Below are 8,425 nucleotides of genomic sequence, written 5' to 3' on the forward strand. Positions count from 1 at the left end.
TAAATTCAAGCAGCATTGCTTAGCGCATATGAACAAGTTTTCAGCGCACAGGATAACACAAGCGGGTTTTACTCAAAAAATACATCCTTGGTACATTCATCCGCAACAAGGCGGGCACCCTTCAGAACATCCTTATAGTAATTCTCGGGCTTGCGATGCTCCTTCCCCGGCGGTGGCCCGTCCTTCACAAGCTTCTCAGCATCCAGCTTCCCCCAGTGCACCTTAGCACGGGCAAGGGCCCTATGGGCACCTTCAATGCTGACGGAGCGCTTGATGACTTCGAGCTTTGGACAGGCCTCCACAAGCCGCCGCACCAGCACGAAATAGCTCCCAGGCTGAGCCTCTCCGGGCCACAGCCGAACTACGAGGGCCTTCATGGCCTGTTCGGCCGCCTTGTGGAGCTCGACCAGTTGCTTTAGCTGGTCGCTCAGGGGCACGGGGTGTCCGGCCTCAGCATACTAAGACCAGAACACCTTCTCTGTCGAGCTGCCCTCCTCGGCTAGATAGAATGCGGCGGCATCGGATACACTCCGGGGAAGATCTGCAAACGCTCCTGGAGAGCTCCGGATTCGGGTAAGTAATAGGTAACTCACGTTTATGTGTTTGCTTTGCATAAAGAATGCCTTAACCTCCGCTATCTTCTTCACCTCATCCAACTCCTGGAGGGTCTTCTGGGATTCGGCCTTGGTAGATTTGGCATTTTCAATAGCCACCGCAAGCTCGGACGCTTGCATCTTCGAGTCACGCTCCAAACTCCCATGTTTTTCCATGAGAGCCTGGAGCTCTTGCCGCACCTTGCCAACCTCGGCCTCATACTTCTCCCACTCGGTACGCTCCGAGGCCGAATTCTTCTCGGCCTCATCCAGCGCTTGCTTAAGGGTCTCCACCTCAGATGTGGCCCCTACCATAGCCATGTTAATCCTGTCATTTCTTGCAATTGCACCTTTTTATATATATATTTTAACAAGGTATTTCTTACCTTCATTGTCCTCGAGCTGCTTCTTGGCACGCTCGAGCTCTTGCTCGGACCTTTCAAGGTCCTGCTTTAGCGTGTCCACTTCCGCAGTCAGTGCGGCGGACGCAAGCAGGGTAGCCTGCATATGCATATTGACTCATTTTTGTTAGACTCCTGCGAATTCTATTTGATCCTCTATTCGGCTTTTCTTCCCGAACGCCAAACAGAGCATCAGGGGCTACTGTCTATGCGGTACTATTATTTACACTTTCTTTACTTACCTCGAAGCCTGTCAAAAGGCTTGTACAAGCTTCAGTCAGTCCGCTCTTGGCGGACTGAACCTTCTGGATGACTGCACTCATAATAGTGCGGTGCCCCTCATCGATGGAGGCGCCTTGGAGCGCCTCCAACATATTGTCCGGCGCCTCCGGTTGGACGGAGGTCACCGGCACGGCGGGCTTGCTCCTCTTGGAAGGAGGTCCCTCGCCGGACTCTGGAACCTTTGAAGGTTCCGGAGTGGTGTCCAGCCTAGGGCCGGACTTGGAGCCCTGGGGGGTTTCGTCCCCTTTACTACTGGAGTCCGGGAGGTCGCCTTGCGGCGCCTCCAGGACCACCTCCTCCCGGATTGGAACATGTTGGGACAACACTTCGGTGTCGTCCGTAGGGAGGGGGAGGAAGCCGTCTGCAGCGAGTTCACGTCCGACGAGTCCAGTGAGCCGCTCGATGACGCGTCGAGCCGGTCCTTGGGTGGGCTGCATAAACATATTCGACATAAGGGAAAGCTGTACAATAGACGAATACTATGAATCACTCCGGTATCCGGATACTTACGATTTGGCCAGGGGCTTAGCCCTGGGCGCCCACTCCTCTTTGCCGTCGTCGGCGTCGATGGAATAGTCCGGAGAAAGGGTTTTCCCCTTCTTGGACCCTTCGGCCTCCCCAGTTGGGGCGGCCTTCCTTTTCTTCCCTTCCCCCGCTGGAGGGGGAGGGGTCTCTTCTTCCTCCTCCTCGTCTTCATGGGAGGAGTGCGCCTCGGATTCGTCGGATGGTGAATCCGACACCTCCGAGTGTCGGGCACTCTTTCGAGTCCCCGTGGCCTTCTTCTTGGCCTTCTTCTCCGGCACCACATAGGGTGCCGGAACTAGCAGCTTCGCCAGGTGAGCGTCCGCTAGGCCTTCGGGCAAAGGAGCCGGACAGTTGATCTGTCCGGACGTCACCTGCCAATCCTATCAAAGGTAAGGGAGTTTAGATCCCGCATGGAGTCAAACTATGAAAAACTGATACCTGGTAAAAGGAGAAAAACAGCTTACCGCGAGAGCGTGACGCTGCACACTGAATCCGCGATCCTCGGTAGCGGATGCGGGAGCCTCGGCGCCTTTGAAAAGCACCTTCCAGGTATCTTCGTACGTCATGTCGAAGAGCCTGCTCAGAGTTTGGTGCCGCGCCGGGTCGATCTCCCACAGGTTGAAGGCCCATTGTTGACACGGGAGGATCCGGCGGATGAGCATAACCTGGACTACATTGACAAGTTTGAGCTTCTTGTTCACCAGGGTTTGGACGCATGTTTGGAGTCCGATCAGCTCTCCTTTTTTACCCCATGACAGGCCGGTCTCCTTCCAGGAGGTGAGCCGTGTAGGGGGTCCGGACCGAAACTCGGGGGCTGCGACCCATTCGGGGTCACGCGGCTCGGTGATGTAAAACCACCCCGATTGCCACCCCTTCAGGGTCTCCACAAAGGACCCTCGAGCCATAGGACATTGGCCATTTTGCCCACCATGGCGCCTCCGCACTCCGCCTGGTTGCCGCGCACCACCTTCGGTTTGACGTTGAAGGTCTTGAGCCATAGGCCGAAATGGGGGCGGATGCGGAGGAAAACCTCGCACACGACGATAAACACCGAGATGTTGAGGACAAAATTCGGGGCCAGATCGTGGAAATCCAGGGCATAGTAGAACATGAGCCCCCGGACAAATGGATGCAGAGGGAAGCCCAGTCCGCGGAGGAAATGGGGGAGGAATACCACCCTCTCATGGGGCCTAGGGGTGGGGATGAGCTGCCCCTTTTTGGGAAGCCGGTGCGCGATGTCGCTAGCCAGATATCCGGCCTTCCTCAACTTTTTGATGTGTCCCTCCGTGACGGAGGAGACCATCCACTTTCCTCCCGCTCCGGACATGACTGGAGAAGGTTGAGGTGGTAGTGCGGACTTGGGCGCTGGAACTCGAGTGCGCAAGAATGGATAGGCGAAGGAGGAAGAAGCCGTAGGTGAAAAGGTGGATCTTTATCCCCTTATATGGGTGGACGCAACTACATGTCCCCACCAGCCTGGTAAAACTCGCTTATCTCTCAAGCGCCGTAATCAAAGGCGCGATTGGGTTACCCACGCCCGTATTGATGAGAATCCCGGAATAAGGGGACACGATCTCTGCTTTAACAAGACGTGCCAAGGAAACCGCCTCGCATAACGCGCTAAGATGGGACAGTAAAGCGGTTCGAATAAAAGCTTGGCCGTGGTGTGATGTCACACTACGGAGTACGTCTGTAGATTAGATTTGTGTAAATATTATTCTCTCTATGGCAATATGTGGAAACTTATTTTGCAGCCCGGACACTATCTTTGTGTTCAAAATCTTCTATGAAGTACTTGGAGGAGGAACCCGCCTTGCAATGCCGAAGACAATCTGCGCGCCGGACTCGTCGTCATTGAAGCCTGGTTCAGGGGCTATTGAGGGAGTCCTGTATTAGGGGGTGTTCGTGTTGGGTTTCGTAGTAATTTCAAAAAATTTCCTACGCACACGCAAGATCATGGTGATGCATAGCAACGAGAGGGGGAGAGTGTGATCTACGTACCCTTGTAGATCGACAACGGAAGCGTTAACTTGGTTGATGTAGTCGTACGTCTTCACGGCCCGACCGATCAAGCACCGAAACTACGGCACCTCCGAGTTCTAGCACACATTCAGCTCGATGACGATCCCCGGACTCCGATCCAGCAAAGTGTCGGGGAAGAGTTCCGTCAGCACGACGGCGTGGTGACGATCTTGATGTACTACTGCCACAGGGCTTCGCCTAAGCACCGCTACAATATTATCGAGGACTATGGTGGAAGGGGGCACCGCACACGGTTAAGAATATGATCACGTGGATCAACTTGTGTGTCTAGGGGTTCCCCTTGCCTCCGTATATAAAGGATCGAAGGGGGGGTGCGGCCGGCCCTAGTAGGAGGCGCGCAGGAGGAGTCCTACTCCTACCGGGAGTAGGACTCCCCTCCCTTTCCTTGTCCAAGTAGGAGAGGGGGAAGGAGAGAAGGAAAAGGGGGGGCGCCGCCCCTCCCTCCTTATCCAATTCGGACTAGGGGGAGAGGGGGCGCGTGGCCTGCCCTGGCAGCCCCTCCTCTTCTCCACTTTAGGCCCATGAGGCCCATTAACCCCCCGGGGGTTTCCGGTAACCCCCCGGTGCTCCGGTTTTATCCGAAACTTCCCCGGAACACTTCTGGTGTCCGAATATAGCCGTCCAATATATCAATCTTTATGTCTCGACCATTTCGAGACTCCTCGTCATGTCCGTGATCACATCCGGGACTCAGAACTAACTTCGGTACATCAAAACTCATAAACTCATAATATAACTGTCATCGAAACCTTAAGCGTGCGGACCCTACGGGTTCGAGAACAATGTAGACATGACCGAGACACGTCTCCGGTCAATAAACAATAACGGAACCTGGATGCTCATATTGGCTCCTACATATTCTACGAAGATCTTTATCGGTCAGACCGCATAACAACATACGTTGTTCCCTTTGTCATCGGTATGTTACTTGCCCGAGATTCGATCGTCGGTATCTCAATACCTAGTTCAATCTCGTTACCGGCAAGTCTCTTTACTCGTTCCGTAATACATCATCTCACAACTAACTCATTAGTTGCAATGCTTGCAAGGCTTATGTGATGTGTATTACCGAGAGGGCCCAGAGATACCTCTCCGACAATCGGAGTGACAAATCCTAATCTCGAAATACGCCAACCCAACATGTACCTTTGGAGACACCTGTAGAGCACCTTTATAATCACCCATTTACGTTGTGACATTTGGTAGCACACAAAGTGTTCCTCCGGCAAACGGGAGTTGCATAATCTCATAGTCATAGGAACATGTATAAGTCATGAAGAAAGCAATAGCAACATACTAAACAATCGGGTGCTAAGCTAATGGAATGGGTCATGTCAATTAGATCATTCACCTAACGATGTGATCCCGTTAATCAAATAACAACTCTTTGTTTATGGTTAGGAAACATAACCATCTTTGATTAACGAGCTAGTCAAGTAGAGGCATACTGGTGACACTCTGTTTGTCTATGTATTCACACATGTATTATGTTTCCGGTTAATACAATTCTAGCATGAATAATAAACATTTATCATGATATAAGGAAATAAATAATAACTTTATTATTGCCTCTAGGGCATATTTCCTTCAGTCTCCCACTTGCACTAGAGTCAATAATCTAGAATACACAGTAATGATTCTAACACCCATGGAGCCTTGGTGCTGATCATGTTTTGCTCGTGGAAGAGGCTTAGTCAACGGGTCTGCAACATTCAGATCCGTATGTATCTTGCAAATCTCTATGTCTCCCTCCTGGACTAGATCCCGGATGGAATTGAAGCGTCTTTTGATGTGCTTGGTTCTCTTGTGAAATCTGGATTCCTTTGCCAAGGCAATTGCACTAGTATCGTCACAAAATATATTCATTGGACCCGATGCACTAGGTATGACACCTAGATCGGATATGAACTCCTTCATCCAGACTCCTTCATTTGCTGCTTCTGAAGCAGCTATGTACTCCGCTTCACATGTAGATCCCGCTACAACGCTTTGTTTAGAACTGCACCAACTGACAGCTCCACCATTTAATGTAAACACGTATCCGGTTTGCGATTTAGAATCATCCGGATCAGTGTCAAAGCTTGCATCAACGTAACCTTTTACGATGAGCTCTTTGTCACCTCCATATATGAGAAACATATCCTTAGTCCTTTTCAGGTATTTCAGGATGTTCTTGACCGCTATCCAGTGATCCACTCCTGGATCACTTTGGTACCTCCCTGCTAGACTTATAGCAAGGCACACATCAGGTCTGGTACACAGCATTGCATACATGATAGAGCCTATGGCTGAAGCATAGGGAACATCTTTCATTTTCTCTCTATCTTTTGCAGTGGTCGGGCATTGAGTCTTACTCAACTTCACACCTTGTAACACAGGCAAGAACCCTTTCTTTGCTTGATCCATTTTGAACTTCTTCAAACTTTGTCAAGGTATGTGCTTTGTGAAAGTCCAATTAAGCGTCTTGATCTATCTCTATAGATCTTATTGCCTAGTATGTAAGCAGCTTCACCGAGGTCTTTCATTGAAAAACTCTTATTCAAGTATCCCTTTATGCTATCCAGAAATTCTATATCATTTCCAATTAGTAATATGCCATGCACATATAATATCAGAAATGCTACAGAGCTCCCACTCACTTTCTTGTAAATACAGGCTTCTCCAAAAGTCTGTATAAAACCAAATTCTTTGATCACACTATCAAAGCGTTTATTCCAACTTCGAGAGGCTTGCACCAGTCCATAAATGGATCGCTGGAGCTTGCACACTTTGTCAGCTCCCTTTGGATCGACAAAACCTTCTGGTTGCATCATATACAACTCTTCTTCCAGAAATCCATTCAGGAATGCAGTTTTGACATCCATTTGCCAAATTTCATAATCATAAAATGCGGCAATTGCTAACATAATTCGGACAGACTTAAGCATCGCTACGGGTGAGAAGTTCTCATTGTAGTCAATCCCTTGAACTTGCCGAAAACCTTTTGCGACAAGTCGAGCTTTGTAGACAGTAATATTACCGTCAGCGTCAGTCTTCTTCTTGAAGATCCATTTATTCTCAATTGCTTGCCGATCATCGGGCAAGTCAACCAAAGTCCATACTTTGTTCTCATACATGGATCCCATCTCAGATTTCATGGCTTCAAGCCATTTTGCGGAATCTGGGCTCACCATCGCTTCTTCATAGTTCGTAGGTTCATCATGATCTAGTAGCATGACTTCCAGAACAGGATTACCGTACCACTCTGGCACGGATCTCACTCTGGTTGATCTACGAGGTTCAGTAGTATCTTGTTCTAAAGTTTCATGATCATCATCATTAGCTTCCTCTGGTGTAGGTGTCACTGAAATAATTTTCTGTGATGCACTACTTTCCAATAAGGGAGCAGGCACAGTTACATCGTCAAGTTCTACTTTCCTCCCACTCACTTCTTTCGAGAGAAACTCCTTCTCCAGAAAGTTTCCGAATTTAGCAACAAAAGTCTTGCCTTCGGATCTGTGATAGAAGGTGTATCCAATAGTTTCCTTTGGATATCCTATGAAGACACATTTCTCCGATTTGGGTTCGAGCTTATCAGGTTGAATCTTTTTCACATAAGCATCACAGCCCCAAACTTTCAGAAACGACAACTTTGGTTTCTTACCAAACCACAGTTCATAAGGCGTCGTCTCAACGGATTTTGATGGTGCCCTATTTAACGTGAATGCGGCCGTCTCTAGAGCATATCCCCAAAACGATAGCGGTAAATCAGTAAGAGACATTATAGATCGCACCATATCTAGTAAAGTACGATTACGACGTTCGGACACACCATTACGCTGTGGTGTTCCGGGTGGCGTGAGTTGCGAAACTATTCCACAATTTTTCAAATGTACACCAAACTCGTAACTCAAATATTCTCCTCCATGATCAGATCGTAGGAATTTTATTTTCTTGTTACGATGATTTTCTACTTCACTCTGAAATTCTTTGAACTTTTCAAATGTTTCAGACTTGTGTTTCATTAAGTAGATATACCCATATCTGCTTAAGTCATCTGTGAAGGTGAGAAAATAACGATATCCGCCACAAGCCTCAATATTCATCGGACCACATACATCTGTATGTATGATTTCCAACAAATCTGTTGCTCTCTCCATAGTACCGGAGAACGGTGTTTTGGTCATCCTGCCCATGAGGCACGGTTCGCAAGTACCAAGTGATTCATAATCAAGTGGTTCCAAAAGTCCATCAGTATGGAGTTTCTTCATGCGCTTTACACCGATATGACCTAAACGGCAGTGCCACAAATAAGTTGCACTATCATTATCAACTCTGCATCTTTTGGCTTCAACACTATAAATATGTGTGTCACTACTATCGAGATTCAATAAAAATAGACCACTCTTTAAGGGTGCATGACCATAAAAGATATTACTCATATAAATAGAACAACCGTTATTCTCAGATTTAAATGAATAACCGTTTCGCATCAAACAAGATCCAGATATAATGTTCATGCTTAACGCTGGCACCAAATAACAATTATTTAGGTCTAATATTAATCCCGAAGGTAGATGTAGAGGTAGCGTGCCGACTGCG

This window comes from Triticum aestivum, chromosome 1A, assembly GCF_018294505.1.
Source record: "Triticum aestivum cultivar Chinese Spring chromosome 1A, IWGSC CS RefSeq v2.1, whole genome shotgun sequence".
NCBI classification, from domain to species: Eukaryota; Viridiplantae; Streptophyta; class Magnoliopsida; order Poales; family Poaceae; genus Triticum; species Triticum aestivum.